This window comes from Bos taurus, chromosome 17, assembly GCF_002263795.3.
Source record: "Bos taurus isolate L1 Dominette 01449 registration number 42190680 breed Hereford chromosome 17, ARS-UCD2.0, whole genome shotgun sequence".
NCBI classification, from domain to species: domain Eukaryota; kingdom Metazoa; phylum Chordata; class Mammalia; order Artiodactyla; family Bovidae; genus Bos; species Bos taurus.
The window spans coordinates 12,791,063-12,815,866 of NC_037344.1; the positions used below are offsets into that span (position 1 = coordinate 12,791,063).

The window sequence follows — 24,804 nt, forward strand, 5'->3', positions numbered from 1 at the left end:
AGAAAATAAAAGCAGCTGAAAACTAATTTTCTATGTATCTACCAAAAGAAAAAGAAAGGAACAGCAAATTAAACCCAAAGACAGTAAAAGGAAATGAGAGCAAAAATTAAATATATCTATATATATAAAATAGGAAAATAAAATCAAAGTTGGCTCTTTGAAAATACTAATAAAACCAGATATTCCTCTAGCAAAACTAATCAATAAAAGAAAAGGCACAGATTACCCGTAACAGGAATAAAAGGGGGAAAGCATTACTGATTCTGAGAACTGAAAGGGATATTTATGATGGACTGCTGTCACAGCAAACTGCACATGCCAACAGTTACTTCCTCACTGGAGGAAAAAGGAATTCTATCTGACTGTCTTCTGTCTTTGGAGCAGAGCCCTATACCTGGCACACATCAGAGTCTCAATAAATGTTTGATGAATGATTTAGCTCCCTGAAGGAATTAGAAGGCCAAGGGTGGAGCTTTACTTAATAGGCTACAGGGACTCAGTTGTTCCCTTCTGTAAAGAGTTTTACTCAGATTTATCAGTTCTTTGAAAGTGGCATTATTTTTGTCTAACAATAAAAGAGAAAACAAAACACTATGCTATCATCAAGAGTCACACTTGGTCAGAGTGTACCTCCTGAAATAATTATTTACTTTTACTAAAGGTTAATTGTGCAAAAGAACGAGAAAGACAACTTTTTTTCCTTGTCCTCTAGTAACAATTTATCAACAGAATACATTTCTCCTTACCCTGTATGTCCTCTTCTTCAACTCCAAAAGCTGCGTTTTTATATTTCAGTCAATAGTTTTCAAATTGAGGGGGTGAGTTTCTATCAAAATCACTTGGGGCTATTTTAAACTCTAGAACTGATGGATTTATCCTAGAAGGTGTGTGTGTGGCGGTGGAGGTGGGGGTTGAGGACCACAATTTCAGACCTTTGCTTTAACTACTGGAATCGACATTCATTCAACGAAGTTGCACTGAGTGCCTGCTAAGTACTTTGGCTACCCCACTGAGGCCAGAGACAAAGATGCTCCATCCTGAAGAGCCACTGTGTTAACAGTGAACTCACGGTTAGCGAACTGGCTCCCCGTATGCCAAGTTCAAGGACTGTGCTGAGCAGTCTTGAGGCAAGTGCAGGTCTCAGCAGGAAAGGAGTTCCACGAGTAGAACAAGGTGAACTCTGAGTGCGGGAACAGAAGAGGCGGCCCCTGTACTGCGCATGTGCCAACCAAGAACCAGCCACCACGCTGTGTCACAAAAGCTCTACCGCAGGGAAAAACGATGCACGACTATACATAAAAGCAGAAAAGGAGAGAAGAAAAGGAAGGAACAATTAATTCCAGGGATTTCAGGAAGTCTTTCCAAAGAAGAAATATCATTACAGGATGAGCAGAATTTTGCAAAACAACAGAACTAATATTTGGAGTCATCATTACATGAGAGACACTGTTCCCTTTATTACCTAGTTTAAACTTTGTGACAAAGCCTCTTTAAGGGAGCATTCTGTTTTCCTTACTATGCTATGGTATGCTAAGTCACGTCAGTCGTGTCCGACTCTGTGCGACCCCATAGACGGCAGCCCACCAGGCTCCCCCGTCCCTGGGATTCTCCAGGCAAGAACACTGGAGTGGGTTGCCATTTCCTTCTCCAGTGCATGAAAGTGAGAAGAGAAAGTGAAGTCGCTCAGTCGTGTCCGACTCTTAGCGACCCCATGGACTGCAGCTTACCAGGCTCCTCCGTCCATGGGATTTTCCAGGCAAGAGTACTGGAGTGGGGTGCCATTGCCTTCTCCGTTCCTTACTATACAGGTAAGGAAAGTGAAATACAGAAAAGTTAATTAATTTGTTCAAGGTTTATGTGCACAGTTGTAAGTGGTGGGGCCAGAGAGGGAACCCATGTTTCTGGCTCTAGAGCCTCAATTTTTAAACCACTTTTCTAAATTGGTAGTTCTAACAGACATCAGGGAAATGCTAGGGTTCAAGGTTGATGCAGATGATACAAGGCTGATAAGGGCGGGGCAAGACTGTGAAGGGCCTATGATACCTATTATCCCGTGGGCAAACGGAAGGTTTTAAATCAGAGCACCAGTGTGTTTAGATTCATGTTTTAGAAAGATAGCTAAGGTGACATCCTCAATATAGAAGGCCTCTCCGCCCAGGGAACAAAAACAACATCAAAAAACTGAATCACAACATTGTTAATCAGGTCACTCGCTCAGTTGTGTTCGACTCTCTGCGACCCCATGAACTGCAGCACACCAGGCCTCCCTGTAAAGTAACAACAAACAACAAACCCTGCTACTGCCTCCAAACACTGTTGGGGCCAATTGTTGGGGGCGGGGGGTTGATGCCACTAAAAATATTAAGAAATTAAAAAATGACAAGATCATAAACTCTTGCATGTAAATGTGCATATGAAACAAAACACAGGTTGATGACTGATTTTTGCCTCCTTGGGTTAAGCACTTTTTTTTATATTCAAGTGAAACAAGTAACCCACCTCCCATCAGGAACTCAAGAGTCCATGACACGATGGCCTTGGCAAGACAACTCATTTTTTTCTGCCCCTTTTGGTACTTCCTGCTTTAGTTTATGTCAAGAGCTAAGTGGCCTTATCAGTTTAAAGCGCAAAATAAAAACATGAGTCAGCAAACAGAGATTTCCTTCCCTCTTCTCCAAATACAAACATTTCACACTGACAAAGAAGAAAAAGCACTTCAACTGGTAAAGAACCCCCAAGAAGTCTTAAAAAAAGGGTGAGATTTGTTCCAGTAGCTTCACTTCTAGAAATGTACACTAAGGAAATATTCTGCACTGAAAATGTAAAACTGTTTTTGCACGATGATTTTCATCAGAGTATTCTTTACTGTAAGGAAAAAAAATGAATATCTAAAAATTGGAAAATAGTTAAGGAAGCTGTAGTATAGCCCACTCAAAAGAATATCATGTAGTCCTTAAAAATTATGTTCATAAAAATGATAACTTGGAAAAAACCCTAAGCAGAATACAAAACTGTGTATATAGCTTGAACAACTATGTAAATATATTATTTAACAGTGGCTGGGTTTGGAAGGTTAAGTCTCTCTCGTTCCTACTTGTTAAAACTTTTCAGACATTCTTTAATGAAAATCTGTAACTTTAAAAAATTTAAAAAGCCTCTATACAAAAATATTTGCAAATGACACACAAAAAAAACCACCTCAATTCATTAATTCAAGCCACATACAAAGTCTACTTAAAAATCAGATTAGACTTACAGTGTGACCCGATTTAGGACGTAATAAAAATGCAGTTTAAGACAGGCTTCTAAAGTCAGTACCTTTCCCTATGGAGTCTCACTCATGGAAAGGATTTCTATTGGCACTACCAGAACCAAATGCGAAAAATACGCTTATAATGCTCCTTTTGACACGGCTATCGAATTCTGCAACTTATGTGGTATTCCTTAACGTGAAAAGAAAAAAAGCAAAAAGCTGTAAAATAACTTTAACTGCTGTGTGAACTTGCTCTACATTCAAAGGAACCCTCATTAGCCAATTGCACAAGGAGCATTTTCTTCATCTCTGCCTCATCTAGTGAAGAAACATGTAATTATCCAACTGTGTGAATATCAACAAAATACACTCTCTGCCATGCAATACCTCAGATCCCAGATTCCCACTGAAAGTTTTAAAGGAAAATTATTCTAATTTGTATCTGAAGATACGATAAAAAGACATGGGGGTGGGGGTGGGGTAGGGGTTGGGGGCTACCAAGCACTACAAGCTACCAAGCACTACAAATCAAGAAAAGCACAAGAGGGGACAGACGATGGCCCTCTGCAGCTTCAGACTAGTGCTGTTACAATCTGTGCACTGGCATGAATTCAGTGAACTAGACAAAATAAATGATCCCTTTAAATACTGAGGAATAACTGAATTGTTCAGCATAAAATATGGGCTCCAAAAGCCACTGGGGGGAAGTATCAAAGACTCCTTCCAGGTGCCTTAAAAAAAGTAGATAAATGGTCTATTGTCAGTGAAGCAAGAGACTCACCCCGGCCCCCAACCTCTTGTTCTTTGGTTCATTACTGTCTTAACTCTAATGGTAAAACATCAAGGCATAAAAATCAAAAGAATCAAGGAACTAAAAGTATGGGATATTGATTAACTTCGCTTTAGAACTGTTTAACCGTTGGATAAGTTACTTGAGAAAGAAGACAACTTTGTAAAGATTATCTTTCTCTGAAAAAGTCTGATCCATTTTGCTAGAGAAAGTACCTCCAAGTAACTAAATAAACTGCATGTGTATTTCCTGACTTATACCACCAGCTCTTCTTAAACTGATGATCTTGTGAAGAAACAGAAAAAGACTCCAGTTCTCAAAGAGCGACTGAGGGGCTTTTGAGAAATCATAAGCAAACTATATGATTCCTGTAGTTTAGTAGTTCTCATGTCTAAATTATTTCACCATACACCTCACTAGAATGCCATGGAAATGGGAAGTACCTCAGAGGTGTATTGCATAAAGTGACTGGCGGCAATATTAATTAGTACTGTAGAAAGGTGTTTTCTATCCTAACATTCAATTTTAGATAGGATTCAAGGTCCGATGAGAACTTTTACCTCCTGAGATACTTGAATTAAAACATCAAAAAGGGTCAAAAAGTGAACATACCAGGAAATCTGTAATGTAACTTTTCATTACTCCAAAATGGACTATTTTTTTTTAACCTGCTTTATTTCATTTAGGTACTAATGTCAATGACATACTTCCTGCTCAGTCACGTCTGGCTCTTTGCGACCCCATAGGACCATATACTACCAGGCTCCTCTGTACATGGGATTTTCCAGGCAGGAATACTGGAGTGGGTTGCCATTTCCTTCTCCATATATACTCCTAACCAAGAGCAGACTCCTCAAAACAAATGATGATTCCCAAGAAGGATAAAACAGACACCCAAACATTCCTGACACTCATAGAAACCACAGAATCACAGACTGGACACTACAGATTTGGGTTGAAAATGCTTAAAAAGATGAAGGCCCGCAAAGAAAAATATTCCAGAGACTCAATGCTAGCATATATTTTAAAACATAACGAGCAACCCATTTAAGCCAAGAATCCAAGAACTGTCATGAGCTTTGCTGGGAAGAGTATGATGGAGAATTCACAGAAAGAAGGGGAGAACCATACCAAACAGGCCTAAATAAAATTAGGCTACAGAATTAATGAAAAGTTATGAAGAATTGGGAAACTACCAAGCTTTGGATAAAGCTAAAATACCTATTACTTCAAAGCAGAACCAAAGACACCCCACAGACTGCCTGAACAGGAAGGCTGAAGCCACACACACACTCACATTTCCAGCTGGAAAATCAACCCTAGGAAGGGGACCAGGAAAACCAGTAATGAAGACAGGCAGAGAGAGTACTCTGGGAACAGACAGGACACAACCGGAGCAGCACCAACTCCAAACAGCTCTGAATAAAAGCATCATGGAGCATCGATCACACAGCTCCTTAAGGAAAATGCTACACCATCATCTACTCTTAAGGCAAGGGGGAGGAAAATAAAGTTCTACACAAGTACAATGACATCCCAATCAGGAAAAAGAGAGAGAGAGACGGGTTTTCTCTAGCTATCTCAGTCTCAGAAAGACCCCAAAGTAACAATGATCTGTGATCTGATTTCAACAAATCATCTGTTCAAATGTTTCCTTTTCCCGGTTATTCCAACTAGGAACTCACGTGGTTTTTGAGATACTTGTCCTGTAAGTCCCTCTGCCTTTCTTTTTCTTATATCAAACAAGAAGTTAGCCCTCAACTTTCATTCAACATTTCCCAATTCCAAACAGGTCAAACGCAGCTAAATAAAGCTTGCCACTAATCAAAAGGAAGGGAAAAAAATCTAGAACAAGAAATATTCTTGTTTAGATGACTAAAACCTATCTCTTCGACAGACTTGAAAGCACTTTTTAAACCACCTACTTCTTTGCTCAGAAGTTGGGCTAAAAGGAACTCTACCTTGACTGAGTCCTTAGGGGGGAAATACATATACGAGTGTGTATATATATGTGGGTGTGTATATATCTATAAGCTATAAATATACTTATTTATAGCTCCTATACAAGAAAGCAACATGAATGCCCACTGCAGCTCACAGAGGAATCCTGCTGGTCTTGGAGCAGCAGCAATGCCCTATTGGCACAAACACCCAGAAAAGTGAAGGTTGCTTAGCCGTGGCCGACTCTTTGCGACCCCACAGACTATACAGTCCATGGAATTCTCCAGGCCAGGATACTGGAGTGGGTAGTCTTTCCCTTCTCCAGGGCATCTTTCCAACCCAGGGATGGAACCCAGGTCTCCTGCATTGCAGGCGGATTCTTTACCAGCTGAGCCTCCAGGGAAGCCCAAACACCCAGAAGACAGACTTCAACTTTCCTGAGTTTCTTATTCAGCCCGTTTCAGTTACTTCCAAACCCTTCCCCACTTTCTAAATGTGAGACTGATGACACAGAATAGCTAGTCTGCCTCTTTTTCATTAAAATTTTTTTCAGAGACTAATTTTCCAAATCTGGAGAAACTAGGGGATGAAGGTGGAAGAGAGGACCAGCTCTTGAAAGCTAATTTTCATCATGCAATCATGCAGGTACTGGTGCCTTTAAAACACAGGCACCAACAGCCTCTCTTCCAGTCCCTTAGGTGTGATCTGAAGGACAAGCCAGCAAGAGCTGCTGAGATGTGGTCTCTCTCAATGGAGTGTTGAGTGTTAAGTGAGCGGGAATCATAGGAATCAAAAAGAAAAGGATGCACTTACCACCTGCCACTTGGAAGTTCACTTCAGGCTGTAATATTTCAGCCAAATGATTTCAAAAGTGGAGAAGGAAATGGCAACCCACTCCAGCGTTCTTGCCTGGAGAATCTCAGGGATGGCGGAACCTGGTGGGCTGCCGTCTATGGGGTCGCATAGAGTCGGACACGACTGAAGTGACTTAGCAGCAGCAGCAGCATCCTCTCAATGAAAAGGAATCAAGGACTTATGGATGTCACACTTAGATGTGTCTCTAATGACAGTGCTGTAGTTTACATATTCAATTGCACTAAGTATGCTATTCAATGTATGTTCATTGTGTTGGAAAATTCTTCAAGAACTCTTTCTGGTTCTGCTCTGCAAACACAAGTGCTTCTATCCTGACAAATTCAGGCTGCCAATAGGGCACCTAGTCAATTTTTCTTAGTCACAGATAATCCCTGCAGAATAGTGTCAGTTTGGTTTTGTTTCACTAGATGATACTTGTTTAGTTAGGCAGATGCTTAAAGCAGAGTTTCCTTACTGTCCTCAACTTCAACCAAGAAACCTGGCTTATTTCTACATCTCCTTGCCACTTCCTCTAAAAGTTGTATACTGGAGTAGGTTGTCATTCCCTTCTCCAGAAGATCTTCCTGACCTAGGGATCGAACCCGGGTCTCCTGCATTGCAAGCAGATTCCTTACCATATGAGTTAAAGCGAAGTTTCTAAAAGTTGTACAGCATTCTTTAATCCCCCTGAATTCCCCTCCTCAAATTTATGCTTATAATGGAAAACTGTCCTTCTGTACATGGTAAGCCTTTCAAGATATCCAGGTCCTAAGGTCTGTCTAGTCAAGGCTAGGGTTTTTCCAGTAGTCATGTACGGATGTGAGAGTCAGACTGTGAAGAAAGCGCTGAAGAATTGATGCTTTTGAACTGTGGTGTTGGAGAAGACTCTTGAGAGTCCCTTGGACTGCAAGGAGATCCAACTAGCCCATTCTAAAGGAGATCAGTCCTGGATGTTCATTGGAAGGACTGATGCTAAAGCTGAAATTCCAATACTTTGGCCACATCATGAGAAGAGTTGACTCATTGGAAAAAGACTCTGATGCTGGGAGGGATTGGGGACAGGAGGAGAAGGGGACGACAGAGGATGAGATGGCATCACCGACTCGACGGACATGAGTCTGGGTGAACTCCGGGAGTTGGTGATGGACAGGGAGGCCTGGCGTGCTGCAATTCATGGCGTCGCAGAGAGTCGGACACGACTGAGCGACTGAACTGAACTGAAAGACCTCACTCACTCTGATAAATCTCATCTGTAGTCACCTCAACTCAAGAACTGTAGAGTTACTGGCTTGCAACTGCTTACGCCTCAAACACTGGAGACGGAAGAGCAGAGGCATTTTCAAACTTCACTGTCTGTCTATAAGAGGAAAAGGTCTGCAGTAGTTGTCTCTTAGAAAAAAATTCTTTTGAGTGTTTTAAGTTATCATAAAAGAGCAATTTTACAGCTTGCAAAGAGTGCTAAATGTGGTAAATTTCCATTAAGTGACCAGTTATGAATGATTCAATCATTAACAAATGGAAGAAACTATTTTAGTTGGGCTATTACCCTATGGAAGGATTGTATTGGTAGTTTTTACACTCATATTGACCTTCTATACCAACTTTTCAAGATGCATATCATTATCTCCATTTTACTAATAAACCTAAGGGTCAGAGGTTAAGTAACTTTTTCCAGATCGTTTTCTAGTAAGCGGTAGATCTACAATTTAAACCAGAACAGATACTGAAGTCTATTCATCAGGTTAAAACAGTAAGGAATTCAAATACTAAATTCACAGATGAAAACGGAATAGGCCAGAGGAGGAAAAAAACTATCCTTTGTACTTAAAAAAAAAAAAAAAAAACCCACCAACCCTGCTGTATTTCAGGTTTTGGAACGTTGCTCCTTCTCCAGCGATCTCACAGGTGCTGTTTATGACCACAAACACGCACATCTGTAGGGGTGAGTGACATACGCAAGGCAGGGCCGCCTGAGCCCTCTCCCTATATTTAGATCCTCCAGCTCTGCTCTTAATTGAGTCATTTAATCAGAACCCTCTAAAAGGGAAACACATCCATATTCATCACAGGCATCAAAGGAAACATCTTTACAAGTTATATCCTTTTACAAACCAACATGTGGTCTCACGCCACTCTCCCAATTGTTAACTCCTCCTCTGGGAAGAACGTGGAATTTTATTTCTTTTTATCACTTGAAAAAATCACTTCCCTCCTAATTCAGTAAAACTGGGTGGAGGCCACTTCCTCCACAGGTGAGAGAAATAAAACTTGTTGCTCTGTCATAGTCAGGAATTTTAAAGCGAACCTCTGATTTCATGTGCTTGCGAAGCAGAAGCAAAAGGCAGGGCCAAAATCCAGCGGGAGAAATCAAGACCCAGTCTCCAGACTTTCAGATCAGATCCTCACCACGTTTCTGTCATTTTAAGACGTTTCTAAGTGAGAAAACAGGAGCTTCACTTGGAATGAAAAAAGGCAGGTCTAAAGGGAAGCTTTCCACTTAGCAGCTGCTCTTTGAATAAAACACCTCTGAGCCTCAATTTGCTTTTCCGTGAAATTTTGATTTCACCACCTACCCCACTGGGTTTGTTACCAGCCTTAAATAGGAATACATAAAATTGATCTGAAAATTCTAACATGCTGAGAAATGTAACACATTTACAGAGTGGGTTCACAGTAAGCTAATTTCAATATTCTATTTACACAAACAAAAGTTTGTGTCTTAGTTTTTGTCTGTCCAGTGAAGTTTGAACTTTGTACAAAGAAAATGATAAAAAGAAAAGCTGATAACCACTGCAGTCATTTAGCTCATTTGACAAACTCCCAGAATGTATTAGATACTATTCTTTTTTTTTTTTTAATATTTATTTGGTTGCTCCAGGTCTTAGTTGCGGCATACGGGATCTGGTTCCCTGGCCAGGAATCAAACCGGGCCCCCTTTATTAGACACTATTCTAAGCACGGGGACACAGCACTGAATAAGAGGGAAAAAAACAGTTTAAATAAAAAAGTTCATGCCTTCCTGAGACCTACATTCTAGTGGTCAGGTCACCTCACTGAGAAGGTGATCTTCCAACAGAAGCCTAAAAAGGTGCGGGATGGAGCCAGTCTGAGGATGTACATGGCAAGCAGAGGGGGGGCAAGGAAGAACAGAGGCCAAGAGGCAAGAATGTGCCTGAAATGATCCCAGGGCAGCACGGAGTCCAGCATGGCCCAGGTGGAGAGAGGGAAGGGAGAGGAGCAGACAGCAAAGCCACAGGACTCTGGAGCTTTTTTCCCTCTCAACTGCGCTGGGAGCAGAGATGCCAGTGTGGTCCCACCGCCAGCTTCCTGGGGTGACTATGGTGTGGCTGGGCTGAGAACAGGCTGAAAGGTGGGGGAGCAGGAGGAAGAGGCGTGGCAGAGTAGGAGGGAGTACGGAGACCAGTGAGGAAGCTACAGCAGTTGTTGCAGTTCAAGATGATAAAGGTTTGGATCAGTCCAGCAGAAATGGTCAGACCGTAGCTGCTGTGGTGGCTCAAATGGTAAAGAATCTGCCTGGGATGCAGAAGGTTGGGGTTCAATCCCTGGGTCATGAAGATCCCCTGGAAGAGGAAATGGCAACCGACTCCAGTATTCTTGCCTGGGAAATCCCATGGACCGGGGAGCGTGGAGAGCTATACAGTCCATGGAGTCATATGACTGAATGACTAACACATTCTGAAGTTATGGCTATGAACAAATACATTTTATGAAGAAAATACTTAACCATAAAGTTGGTGATGTCTGTTTAATTTTTAATTCTGGGATCTGTTAAAATCCCGTATCACAGCCCTATGAGATGGCGTACCTGAGGTGGAGTCAAAGGTCACCAAAGAAGTAGCTCAAGAATGATCATGGGAGGTAGAAAGGGAGTAGGTGTGTGTGAGTCAGTCATGTCTGATTCTGCGACCCCAGGAACTGAAGCCCAGCAGGCTTCTCTCAAGAATGATCATGGGAGGTAGAAAGGAAGGGGAGACGGGGAGAGATGGAGAGAGAGAGAGAGAGAGAGAGAGAGTGTGTGTGTGTGTGTGTGTCGCTCAGTCGTGTCTGGCTCTGTGTGACTCCATGGACTGTAGCCCACCAGGCTCCTCTGTCCATGGGATTCTCCAGGCAAGAATACTGGAGTGGGTTGCCACTTCCTTCTCCAGGGGATCTTCCTGACCCAGGGATCGAGCCCATGTCTCCTGTGTCTCCCACACCGCAGGCAGATTCTTTACTGTCTGAGCCACTGAGGTAGCCCCAACGTTGGGAATAAGGACAGAAATCCTGTAGTGATGAGGGTGGAGGATGGGGAGTGAATAATAAGGAGGGGAAGCGTGGCACAGTCTGACGTGACAGTCAAAGCTGGGTGTTTCTATGGAGGATGCTGGAAGAACCGTCTGAAGGGGGCAGTGCAGAGACCCCCACTCCTGTAGACCCTGTGGTATGAGGGTTACGAGGGAACAGCCAGAGAAACAGCTCCCAGGGAAGCGGCAGCCTCAGATGAGCATGATCTACGTTCAAGACCACTCACGTGCTAAATAACCCAGAGATCTAACAATAAGGGAATGATAACTTATAGTGCACCCGACAGTGATATTAACCGTTAAAAAAGTAGGGGAGGACAGCCTTTCATGTCTAACACGGAAAAAAAAACCACATGCTAATTGTTCAGTTAAAAAAAAGCTGCAGAACACTACACACAGTACAATCTCATTTTAAACACTTGAATAGAAACAAAACCTGTACATGTGAAATATCCGTGTACCTTGAAAAGCCAGGAAAGAAACAAATCTGAACAAGCAGTTACTTTACGGAGTGAGCTGGTGGAGAGGAGAGGAGGTGAGCAGACCATTTTTACCTACAACCAATAACTGTTTCCAATTTTAAAACCCCAATAATAAAAACAAATAAAAACTGAAAGCAGGTTAAGAGATTTGTTCTACATGGCCCCAGAAGACAATATTATGACTAACAGGTGGCAAGATTTATATTTTTATAAAGGAAAAAAAAAAAAAACATTGAAAGTGTTTCTGTATAGAACAGAATTATCACTGAACCAGGATTTTCACAGAAATGTATTCCTATATATGGATTTGGGATATATGACCTAATTCTGGATGAACAGGATATTTGATGGGAATGTACTGTTTTATTAAGCAGTTCAACCACATGATCAAAAAACTCAATTTTACAAAATGGCATATTATAACAAAAAATAAGTTTCCTCCCCATTCCAGTCCCCTTCCATTAATAATTCAAATATCCTTCACATTTTTCAATGCATGAATTTTTTTTACCAAAGAAATGTTCTGTATTAATCAGATACCTCAAAAGCAATTCGGTCCTGTCCTTTCCCAGTATGTTAATCTGTTATTTGGAAGAATAAAATAACTCCTCAAAATCTAAGTTTACATAACCGCTGAAACAAACATGGAGATCAGCCAGATTTCACTCCGCTTCACCATCAATGACATCTTGTTTTCAATCTGCCAAAAACCCAAGCTGGACTAACAGGCCTTCAGGAGGAGAAACTGAGCAAAGAGCGGCCGCCCGCTTTACCCTTCAGCAAGAGCTCCCTCCAGCTAAGGGCAAAAAAGCAGCAGAAGCGCTTGTGTTTCATCGGGTTAGGGAAATGAGGCCGTGGGTACGAGCAGGGGTCACCTACAGAATGAGGTGAGACCTGTACCCCAAACCTAGACCTCTTTCGCCTCAGGTCAGTTGTTCAGTCCAGTTCTACCTGTTAGCCTCCCCAGAGTCAGGTATTTACCAGTGGGGATGGAAAAGCCCAGTAAACAAAGTGCACTTGGAAGGCTTCCGAATGCAAGTTCTCCTCCTCTGTATGTTCAACTTTCTAAGCAACTTGACTCTCCACTAATTCACTATTTAACTGAAAAATTTTGTAAGGGCTTACATAAAGGTACAGTAGAAAAAAACTGGGCAGGCTACAGTTCCCAGCATCACCAAGCTCACAGTTGTTAAGTGGAGGGGAGGCGTGAAGGGTGGAAGAACCACATTATCAGGCTGACTGTGATAAGAGTCACAGGACGTCTTCAGGCTCTGTAATTATCTAAGGGAGGGTGGACAAAAACCTGTGCCATTTCTTCACCACAACTCCATCTCCTGTGCACCCCAGGCTTTCTGTTACCTATCCTGATGCAGAAATCCAAACGAGTTTAAGCTATCAACCACGTGCATTAGTGGGGATGAACTATAGAATGGATAATCCAAAGCAGCCTTAATAAAAATTAACCATTACTTCTCAAATATGTATTACACTTTTGTCAAAGAAGTTTTTCATTCCTTAGCATATTCTGCTTATTACACTAATCATAAAACTATTCTATACTCTTGAGAACATAGCAAATTCTAAAGAAATGCCTGCTCAAGATTCTAATATTGCTGTGGAAAATATATAGATGAGAGAGTTAACTATGGTTTTATTATAAAAACTTAAAAACCTATTCCGTCACTCTAGTCCTCCTCTTGAAATTCATCCTACTGGCAGCAGTCTTTACAGAATATCTGAAATATCCCAGTTCGAGGACTCCATAAACTCTCACCACCCACTTCAAAGGGCTGTCAAGCCAGTGGTTCTATGGGAAACATCACGCAAGAGTGTATCCATGGTCGCCGTCAATTTCCAACACAGCTCAAGTATTCAGAGAGAGCAAGAAAAGCCTTCTGCTATCACCACCACCACCACCACCACAATGAAGCACCAAGCAGTGTTCCAAGCACTTATACCTATTAACTCTCTTAATCCTTACAGGAATCCCATGACGTAAACACTGTTTCAGAGATGATGAAACCAAAGTGCAGAAAGGTTAAGGGCTTGCCAAGGCACCCCCTCCACCATCCTGCTTCTCCTGAATAACCTCCTCCTTTGTCTCATGCATAAAGGATGCATGAGACAAGCAAGGATTTGCTTACAGTTTTATTTTAATCCCTCTAGCTCCTTCCCACCCCAACTTTTGTTTTTGGTGTTGTCTTCCTTCTTGGTATCTTGCCACTTTCCTAGAACATGGAAAAACCAAGAGTTTTACCAGGGCAGCAAGTACGAGATGAAGTCCATTTTCATCTAAAGAGCCTAAAATAGGGATAAGAAGTTGTAACTCAACAAAGACACAAGGCAATTAGCACTATTACTTCACACTAACAGCCCACCTTATGTGTTTGAGTATTAATATTCTTTTCTTGTGATGAGTCTGCGGAACATTACAATTAAACTCCTCTTAAGAAATTCATTTTCTTTACATTCTCACTGATTATTCTCTTTTTTAAATCTAGTTTATTTTTACCAATTACTGTGTAGTCTTTTTTTTTTCTCTTTCATATGGCACTTTTTTATTGTGTGAAAATATACAAAACATACATTTTCATTTTAACCATTTTAAATGTGCACTTTAGTAGCATTAAGTATGTTCACACCATTATGCAACCATCACAATCATCATCTCCAGAACTTTTCAAGGTTTTTTCTTTTTTAAAAAAGTAGAAGTACAGGCTGTATTTTCTTATCCACTCCTAAAAGGGAAACACTTGGGCTATTTCAAACCTTTCCTTTATAAATGATGCTCTAAGAAATAACTTGGGCTTCCCTGGTAGCTCAGCGGGTAAAGAATCTACCTACAATGCAGGAGACCCTGGTTTGATTCCTGGGTCGGGAAGATCTGCTGAAGAACGGACAGGCTACCCATTCCAGTAATCTTAGGCTTCCTTGGTAGCTCAGCTGGTAAAGGATTCGCCTGCAATGCAGGAGACCTGGGTTTAATCCTTGGGTTGGGAAGATCGCCTGGAGAAGGGAAAGGCTACCCATTCATTCCAGGATTGTATAGTCCGTGGGGTCATAAAGAGTTGGACAGGACTGAGCAACTTTAACTTACTAAGAAATAACATTAAAAAAATAAGTTTTTAGTAGCCAGCCTCTGTTAAGATTGTCAAGTCTTTCATTCTGATTTTCTCAGAGATTGACTAGATTTTTTTTTTAATGTTTTCTTCCAGTTTTACTTCAGGTCCTTTACTGAAAATATACACAAAACAGAACAAAAGTTACTGGCTCTTTTTTTTTTCATGAGGTTAACACTGTTCCATTCAAGTAAATGTAGAGATGGAAAATAATTAAAGGACTCTGCCAACTATCACATTTTATTCTAGAAAATACTAAGATATTCATTTTAATGGCTCATACACAGATGGCAGTCACAATGCTATCTAGAGAGAGGGGCAAAACACCGCACTCTCAACTCTGGAGGATCTGGGGGAGGGGATAAGGACACAGCCAACAGCAGACAGGTGTGGCAGCAACAGCGGTCAGGGACACAACCACTTCTGGGTCCCATCGGCCTCCCGGTCCCCTTGGTTCTCCCCTGGTCCAGGGTTTCTCACCCTCGGGCCACATCCCTGGCCTCTGCCCATGAGACGCTGGTGGTAACAGCCCTGCCCTCCCCACAGCTGTGACGCCCAAGCGCTCCTGCGGACTCCGCGGACGGCCTCCGCTCTCCTCCGGACGGACTCCGCGGACGGCCTCCGCTCTCCTGCGGACGGACTCCGCGGACGGCCTCCGCGGATGGCCTCCGCTCTCCTGCGGACGGACTCCGCGGACGGCCTCCGCGGATGGCCTCCGCTCTCCTGCGGACGGACTCCGCGGACGGCCTCCGCTCTCCTCCGGACGGACTCCGCGGACGGCCTCCGCTCTCCTCCGGACGGACTCCGCGGACGGCCTCTGCTCTCCTCTAACACTCCTCTCCTCTTTGTGAGCTCCTGGGGCCTCGGGTCCCAACCGCTGTCTTTATGAGCCCCCACCTCTAGACTCCAGCACACAAGGAATTGCTGATTCCTTCAAGAAGGGAAAAGGGGAAGCTTTCAAAGACACATAATTCTCTTTTCTCCTCAGAGGAAAAAAGGGGGTGAAAAACAGTAACCCTCAGAACTGCCTGGGGAGCATGGAGCACCGAGGATAGGTATTACCCGGCACCTAGCACTGCTGGGTATCAAGACATCGTTCGTACTCACAAGGGACCTACAACACGCCACAGGTCCTATTTCCTGACACGTATTTAAAGACATCGAAATGAAAAAATTCACTCAAAACTACCATGTGTCAAGCCGACAATTCTTAATGCTGCTTTAAGTTGAAACTCATCTGTGATGCTTTTTTTAAACCCTCCCTACCCTAACCCCCAAATCAGACCCCCTGGGATGGGCCCTGGTGTTTGTGCAGTGGCTGTCCTTCACAGGATTCTGATATGCAAAGTGAGAATCACTGGGCTAACACAAAAATCATAAAGACACGGTCCACATACCCTCAAGGAACACAGTCTATAAGCTGAACGAAAGTGAAGTGAAACTGTCAGTCGCTCCTTCGTGTCCAACTCTTTGCAACCCACATGAGCTGTAGCCCGCCAGGCTCCTCTGTCCATGGAATTCTCCAGGCGAGAATACTGGAGTGGGTGGCCATTCTCTTCTAAGATAACTCTAATAAAAGTTATTAAAACAGAAGCGAACTAGACAAGGTTTATGTTTTCCCCAAAGTTACAAGCTCTTGGTGCAAATCCTACATTTATGACTCCTTATGTCAACTTTATCAAGCTAAGAGAGACACTAACAACAGAAGTACAAATAAAAGACTCTCAAAAACTTGCTGAAAGAATCCATCCACTAAGCTGGAAGTGGGCAGGACACAGGAGTTCTATCAACTGCATCCCATTTCTTTCCAATCCCTTGATTCTAAAAGGCCTTCCCAATTACTGGAGTTACACCCTCAAAGATACAATAACATGAATAATGATGGCTTGTTATTCAACTTTTTGTATGATCATGAAGTGAAAGTGAAGTCGCTCAGTCGTGTCTGACTCATTGCAACCCTATGGACTGTAGTCCGCCAGGTTCCTCCATCCATGGGATTTCCCAGGCAAGAATACGGGAGTGGGTTGCCATTTTCTTCTCGAGGGGATCTTCCCAACCCAGGGATGGAACCTGGGTCTCCTGCATTGCAGGCAGACTCTTTACCCTCTGAGCCACCAAAGAATCAGTCTCCTCTTATGGGTAGTTAAGACTGCTTCTGCAGGGAAAACATTGACCGAGATGCTGCTCTCTCTCTCCCCGAGACAGAACTCAGTGCTGGACGAGTGAAATACTTGCAGAATCGATTAACACCGGCTCAACAAAAAGCAGAACCATTCAGTGAGGGTGCACCTATTTTTAAAGGAGGCTTTCCTGGACTACAGATCAATATCTCAGCGCGCACAGCGTGACAAGACAGAAGTCTTCAGCGTTTCCATGCAAATAAACGCTATCAACACGGTTTGAATGCTGATCATTTCAACGATAATCAAGTTAATTTTGTTCACAGTTTAACAGACGACCATTTGAAACGAATCAAACGTTCTCTCGAGCTTGAACAAACTGAATAGAAGTCCTGAGCACACAACACGAACACTGGGGAAAGAAAGAGGTTGTTATTAATTATACCAGACTGCAAAGCCAGCAACGGACACAGCACAACAGGAAGCTCTAACAGATGGGACGGCAGAGGGCTGAGGGTGTAATTCCTACAGAGACACTCACTGCAGCGTTACCACTCCCTTTGCAAGGCTTCCCATAAAATTAAAGACACACTTTGATAAAATCAAAAGACTCGGTGCCGGCATGGCTCTTCCCAACTTCGTTTAAAGAGTCTGAGGGATGTGCCTGCCTAATGCTTACCTATTCAGGCCCCCTGCTCTGAGTCACCAACCCCCAAAAGGACTTAGGAATGAAGAGGAAAGGCAACAGGCCCAGGGGTAAGCCTGTGGGTGAGATTCAAAAGCCTCCCCGCCCACTGCCAAATGCTGAAATATTTGCAGATCATTTTAAAAGAAAGGAGATGGTGGGGCAGAAGATGCCAACAAATTCTCTTCTGTCCAGCGGCCGGGTAAAAACTGAATGCTGAGATAAGACTGAGTGTACTTCAGTTAGGTAAAGACCCCACCACCAACTGGTGTCACATGAAAAGCCTTTCTTACACCCACAATCTTAACTATAGTAAGTCCCCTACACACGAACCTTCAAGCTTCGGACATTCAAGATGCAAGTGTTCCCCTGCATGTCAGCTGTTGTACCTTACTACTGGACTTTTCAAAGTACTCTAAGATTAAAAATGGTTCCTTTATTATGTTTTTAATGTATTATTTATGTGAAAGGTATTATAAATCTATTACAGTACAGTACTACTATACAGCCGATTGTGTCAGTTGGGTCTACCTAGGCTAACTTTGTCCGACTTACCAACAAGCTGGACTTACGAATGGGCTCTCAGAACCTGTTTGTATGTAGGAGACTTACAGTATTACCTTTAAGAGACAATTAAATGCTGATGCCTAACTTGAAATTTTTTTCACTTTATACAAGGCTTTACTATGTGAGGGAACTTGTTATTTTTAATACCTTATGAGCCAGTCTAGCTCAATAATCACAACCATGTTTCAAGACCATCGCTGTGTCTCTCATGAAAAAGAAGACACTGTAATGAATCAAATCTAATACCACGACTCAGCGGGGAGAGAAAGGCCCATCTCGCTATGCTCTATGAAGCACTGGCATCCTTAAGGTGCACTGATCATGCCAGCTGACTGAGAAACTGCCTGGAACTGGCAGCCCCGAAGTGCTGGGAACACCTCACGTGCTAACAAGGAGACTCCGAGCCCAGAGTCATGAGGGGCGTGGGGCAACATTAAGGAAACGGGATGGAGCTGACTTGTCTCTTAAAACGCCAACCTAGATTTATCAGGTACCTCTTTGTACTCCTGCTTCTCTCAGGGGGCAGGAAAATTTTGGCTTCCTTTCCTTCAGTGAGAAAAGCGCAGTTTCCCCAGACTGATCCTTCCTGGTCCACAAGAATGATACCGTCAAGTAAAAGAGAAGACGCTGTCCCCATTCCAATGAAGAGTCTCATCCAGGACACAGCAGAACATCTCATGCTATTAGTTTGCATTTGTCTGTGAATTGCTTGCTCATGCCCTTTACCAACTTTATCAGAATTTATTTATCTTTTTATTGAGGCATAGTTAGTTAATAGTGTTTCAGGTGTACAGCAGAATTATTTTGATTATATTCTTTTTAGATTCTTTTCCATTATAAACTGGGCTTCCCCGGTGGCTCAGATGGTAATGAATCCACCTGCAATGCAGGAGACCTGGGTTCAATCCCTGGATCAGGAAGATCCCCTGGAGAAGGGAATGGCTACCCACTCCCTTTTGCCCGGAGTACTTTTGCCCGGAGAATTCCACGGACAGAGAAGCCTGGCCGACTACAGTCTGCTAAGAGCCAACTCACTGGCAAAGAGGACAGCAGAGGTTGAGATGGTTAGATAGTATCACCAACTCAATGGATATGAATCTGAGCAAACTCTGGGAGATAGTGAAGGACGGGGAAGCCTGGTGTGCTGCCGTCCATGGGGTCACAAGTGTCAGACATGATTTAGAGACTGAACAGCAACAAACCAGTACGAACTATACCAAGATATTAAATACAGCTCCCCGTGCTATACAGTGGGCCCCTGCTGATTATCTATTTTATATACAGTAGTGTGTATCTGTTAACCCCAAATCGCTAATTTATCCCTCCCTCACTTTCACCTTTGGAAACCATAAGTTTATTTTCTGTCTGTGAGTCTGTTTCTCTTCTGCAGTTAAGGTCACTGTATTATGTTCTTAGATTCCACATATAAATAACATCCTATGATATTTGTCTTTCTCTGTCTGACTTGACTTGGTATGATACTCTCTGGGTACATGTACCAATTTTCTGCAGGGGTCTATTTCCTATTGATTTAAAACATTTCTTACAAAGAAAAGTAACTTGCTGCAGATTTGAAAGGTTGTGTTTTTGTGTGTGCTCATTCACGAATGTGTGCTTGGTCACACAGATGTTCAATGTATAAACTTTTCCTTTATGGTTTCTGCCTTTGAAGCCATGATGAGAAAAAAGAGCTCTATAGGTAGCTATTAATACTACCCTCCCACTATCTTTTGAAAACGACAATCAATTCACTTAATCAATGACTATCAAGAATCAATCCCCTCCTTCCATTCTGACATTATGACAAGAATCCATGCCAGAAGTTTTCTGCACTGAGTATGTATTCTCTGATTCAAAAAAAAATTTTTTTAACACTGATGAACACTGTAAGAAAAGCACAAAGATAAATTCAGAATACTTTTAAAAGCTCTGGGCAACTTAAACAGCTTTTAATAATCATCAAAGGAGATTCTTTGCTTAATTCAATTACTATACTTTTCTTAAAAAGATTTATCTGGAATTGTCAGGGAAACACGTGCTCTACAAATTCCCAAACCTGATATTTTACAATTTCATTTATTGGGATTCTCATTGCTTAACCCTTTTCAATTCATTTAATGCATTAGATGCCTTAGAACCTGTGACCCCTTATCTAGACTGGATTCGATATTGCTCTCGTTAACATTCTAGACTCCAAAATCACATTGCCTCTTACAAATGAACACTAACATTTTCTGAATGCTCACTACGTGCCAGGTCCCAGGCTAAGTCCTTCATGTATTCTTTACGTCACTGACGGCAAGATGCACCCGCTCCAAACCAGGAAATTTACAATCAATGGTATGTGGTCCCCACATGATGGTTTTTTCCTCAGCAGCATATGAAATAACATCTTATGACTAGCAGCATCTTGGATGAAATATGGAAGGATAACTCATCTTACTATATCAATCCTGAAGCTGCGACTACTGTCTCTGTTTTTCAGATGAGGAAACTTGACATTCAAAAGTTAATGGTAGCTTTCTCAAAGCTTAAAAAAAAAAAAAAAGGTAAGTAAATGCTAGGAGCATGGACTTAAACCCAGGCGACCTGACTCCAACGCCTCATTTCCTAACCTGTTTGTTCTCCCTAGGCCAGAATCATCTCTGCCAGCAGTCCTCTTCAACCTTACTTTCAGGCCACCAAGTTGTATCAACATGAAAAAGCAACAATTACTAGTCCGCTCTACAGCCACATCAAGCTTTACCCCAGGCTTCCCCGGGCTGTTCAAACTTTAAGTTCTCCATAGATTTCCTAGCATGCCACCGATGACGGTTATCCCCAAATGTCTCCATTATTCTCACACTTTCAGTACCGTTTTCTGATCCTCCACGCCCGCTCATTATCCCAATGGAGGGACTGACCTATCTCCTCCACTACTGGGGAAACCAGCGCAAGCTGGCATGAGCGCCGCCATCTGCTTCCCTCTCTTCTATGGACCCCAATCTGACTCTTCCGCAGTCTCCCTCCTTACCAGGACTGTGGTTTCGTCACCGTCTCCAGATCACTAACTCCATCATCTGTGCTGGTTCTTTGTCCATTAACTTCTTTCCCTCAACCTTCAAAAATGAAGTTCAGTTCAGTGCAGTCGCTCAGTTGTGTCCGAGTCTTTTAGACCCCATGAATCACAGCACGCCAGGCCTCCCTGTCCATCGAGTCAGTGATGCCATCCAGCCATCTCATCCTCTGTCGTCCCCTTCTCCTCCTGCCCACAATCCCTCCCAGCATCAGAATCTTTTCCAATGAGTCAACTCTTCACATGAGGTGGCCAAAGTACTGGAGTTTCAGCTTCAGCATCATTCCTTCCAAAGAAATCCCAGGGCTGATCTTCAGAATGGACTGGTTGGATCTCCTTGCAGTCCAAGGGACTCTCAAGAGTCTTCTCCAACACCACAGTTCAAAAGCATCAATTCTTCGGCACTTAGCCTTCTTCACAGTCCAACTCTCACATCCATACATGACCACAGGAGAAACCATAGCCTTGACTAGACGGACCTTTGTTGGCAAAGTAATGTCTCTGCTTTTCAATATGCTATCTAGGTTGGTCATGACTTTCCTTCCAAGGAGTAAGCGTCTTTTAATTTCATGGCTGCAGTCACCATCTGCAGTGATTTTGGAGCCCAAAAAAAATAAAGTCTGACATTGTTTCCACTTCAAATATGAAGAAGTCTCATCAATTTTGAAACGTAAGTCACTCGAGGGCATACAAGACTATTTCTCTTAATATACGCAGCCTCTTCACCTCAGCTGCATTCACTTGATGAATGCTGACCTCCTCTCCTTCACCCTGAACCATACAACACACTCCCCAGAGATTCCTCTAGGTTCTCTCTCCTTCTGGCTTCCTGGTTTAACTCCTCTGACCCCACACCTTTCTTCCAGTTCCTTCTTTGGTCTACTTCAAACATCCCTCTCCTTTCTACTAGTTCTTAATTGCGGGCATCAGTGGAAGAGTTTCTCCGTTCATGACCCTCTCCAAATGCCCATCCATTCCTAGATGTTCCACTGTCCTTCCCAGCAGCTTACTATGTGGAGCCTACAGAAAGCTCCGAGCCCCTCCGTAGACTTTAGCTTGGCTATGTGTCTCTAACTTGACTGTAGAATACTTGGGTACACCACGTTACATTCAACCTGTCAGTTCTAATTTATCATTCATACAACCTTCCTTCCACAACCAGTTCTTTTCTATTCTTAAGTAAAAGCTTTATTAATTTTCTACCCACTCAGGTTGGAAGGGCTTCCCAGTTGACCCAATGGTAAAGAATCTGCCTGCTAATGCAGAAGACACAGGTTAGATCCCTGGGTCAGGAAGATCCCCTGGAGAAGGAAACAGCAACCCACTCCAGTATTCTTGCCTGAAGAATCCCATGGACAGAGGAGCCCAAAGGGCCACAGTTCATGGAGTCAAAGAGCTGGACACGACTAAGTATCTATGCACGCACAGACTGGAGACTTAAGCATAATCTCTGACATCTCTCTTTCCCATTACTCTATAGTCAAATAACTACCAAGTGTTTTTTTCACTCACAAAACCCACTCCATCAGAGAGAGAACTCAAAGTGCTTTCTTATCAATCTGCTGGCACATGGCCTTTACCCTCTCCAGCGCAAACTGCATGTTCAAACACCTTCAGTGACTTCCCAATGCTTCCTTATTCAGGCATGCTGAGGTCCTCAAATCCCCATCCAATTTCCCCTTGGGGAGCACCTCTCCTACCTCACTCTACAGCAGGGGTCCCCAACTCCAGGCACAGCAACCCACAGTGAAGAACTGGGCCACAGAGCAGGACGTGAGGGGCGAGCAGCGGGTGAACGAGGGAAGCTTCATGTGTATTTACAGCTGCTCCCCAGCATTCCAGGTGCGGCCTGAGCTCCGCCTCCCGTCAGATTAGCAGGCGGCACTAGATTCTCAAAGGAGCGCGAACCCTACTGAGAACTGGGCATGTGAGGGATCTCGGCTACACGCTCCTTGTGAGAAGCTAATGCCTGATGATCTGATTCTGCACTATGGCGAGTTGTATAACTACTTCACTATATATCACAATGTAATGATAACAGAAGGTGCACATCACGCTGATAGTGCATAATAAATGAAACGTGCTTGAAGCATCCCCAAACCATCCCCCACCCCCACCTCTGTCTGTGGAAAAACTGTCTTGGATGAAACTGGTCCCTGGTGCCAAAATGGTTGGGGACCGCTGCCCTGTAGGACCCTGTCAGGAATACCCCCTGTAGGAATACCCTCTGGAGCTGCATGCTAGCCTCCAGATCTGTGCTGTCCAAAAAAAGAGCTCACTGTTAATTAGGTAGCTATTTAAACATAAGTTAACGAAAATTAAAAATGTAGTCCCCAGTTGCACTAGCCATATTTCAAATGCTCAACAGCGTTAGTTACAGAACATTTCCATCACGGCAGAAAGTTCTCTTAACGCTTACGTTCCCTCCAGTCTTCCAAGCCGCTCCTCTGCCCCCAGGTCTCATCCTTTGGCCCATGCAAACCTACAGGTCCTTCCACACCACAGAAGACCTCATGTGTGCTCTCTGTACAACTTACCCCTATATTATTAACACTATGTAACAACTCTTGCAGTGTTGCATCCAATTTTTCACTTTTTTCTGTCTTCTCACTAATTACTGAGCCACTCTGAACTAATAAAGATTTGCTGACTAAGTGAAGCATATGCTCATTACTATACTACATCAAAATTATCAAGTAAGGAGACATTTCATACCCTTATCCTCCATTAAAAAGACATGTTCTCTTTCAGTTGAAAAAAAAACAAAAAGATCTTGCATTTAGCTAACTAAATAATGACTTAATTTAATGCCTAATTATAATACTTGAAAGATAATTAGTTCCCTTTTTCTCTTGTGGTATTCGAAACTAAAAAAAAACCAAAAAACAAAAAACTATAGAGGTCTGAAATACTTCCACTTTGCAAAAGCACACCGCAAAGAAACCACAAAAGATAGACAAAGAGAGGTAAAATGAATGAATACTTTGAGTAACTATACCCTAACTATTTGAGATTGTAGGAAAAAATACAATATAGCTGCCCTAAAATTAAAAGGAAACTACAAATAAAGCATTAAATAAGTATGCATATATTTTTGAATCAAAAGCTAGACTCCTCCATCCTTTTCGCAAACATGACATTAGTGAAATTGTATTTTCATTATGAGGTTAAAAGCATATAAATGCATAACTAACTGTTGTGTATGTTGTATGTGTTCCTTGAAACACAGGCTTGTCTGTCTCAAGAAAATTAGTTAAGTAATCAATCCACGCACCATAGACCTGGGTTCTAAATAAGGCTCCTATCTGAGCACACGAACCAAGCAGAGATTTGGGAGAATTGCCAGGCAGGGACTCCCTCAAACCGTAGTCTGAAGCTTTATCTTCAAGAGAGAATCTTCCCTAAAGTTCTCATTTTAGCTTATTAAAAAATCACAAAGATGTTAAGTTAAACTGCTCAAATACTGCACTTTCTAGTATCTGCCTAGAAACCTGATGCAGTTACTGGAGTTGAACCGTTTATTAAAGATTGGTTTTTCCCGTCTGAAAGACAGTTTTCATTATGCAAATGAATGTTCTACAGGGCCTGCTACTTCTGCAAGTCAGCCAGCAATAGCTGTAAATGTTACTTTTT

At 42.6% G+C, this 24,804-nt stretch overlaps 1 protein-coding gene across 5 annotated transcripts in view; it reads right to left on the bottom strand.

Moving 5' to 3' along the window:
* Positions 1 to 24,804, bottom strand: part of SMAD1 (SMAD family member 1) — an 82,339-nt gene that overhangs the window by 50,263 nt on the left and 7,272 nt on the right. The window contains exon 2 of one of the 5 annotated variants that reach the window (XM_024977406.2): positions 1,070 to 1,289. The exons of 3 other annotated variants lie outside the window; for them this stretch is intronic. The gene's annotated coding sequence lies outside the window, so the exon portion shown is untranslated. Of the gene's footprint in view, positions 1 to 746; positions 1,027 to 1,069; positions 1,290 to 24,804 lie in introns of those variants that run through there. One more of the 5 variants, XM_005217511.4, reaches the window with a different exon arrangement.